This window comes from Propithecus coquereli, unplaced genomic scaffold (assembly GCF_000956105.1).
Source record: "Propithecus coquereli isolate 6110/MARCELLA unplaced genomic scaffold, Pcoq_1.0 Scaffold985, whole genome shotgun sequence".
Taxonomy (NCBI): Eukaryota; Metazoa; Chordata; class Mammalia; order Primates; family Indriidae; genus Propithecus; species Propithecus coquereli.
Genome location: NW_012156229.1, coordinates 6,772 through 7,165, shown reverse-complemented (window position 1 = coordinate 7,165; position 394 = coordinate 6,772).

Sequence of the window (394 nt, the reverse complement as noted above, 5' to 3'; positions counted from 1 at the left end):
AAAAAAAAAAAAGGAAATAACTATGTGAGGTGATGGATGTGTTAATTTGCTTGATGGTGGTGACCATTTCACAATGTACATGTACCAAAAACAAAACTGTACACTTTACATATATACAATTTTTATCTGTCAATTGTACCTCCACAAAGCTGAAGGAAAAAAAAGACTTACAAAGCTACAGTAATTGAAATTATGAGTTATGGGGACAAGGACAGACCAAGAGACCAATGGAAGTCCAGAAAGGAATCTGTGCATAAAGATGCAAACTCCTATGACAAGGTAACTCTGCAGATGAGTGAAGGTGGATGAACTTTTCAATAAATGGTGCCAGGAAAATTAGCGATCTGTGCAAGAACTCATGAAAATAAACGTCAGTTTACACCACACCCTACCA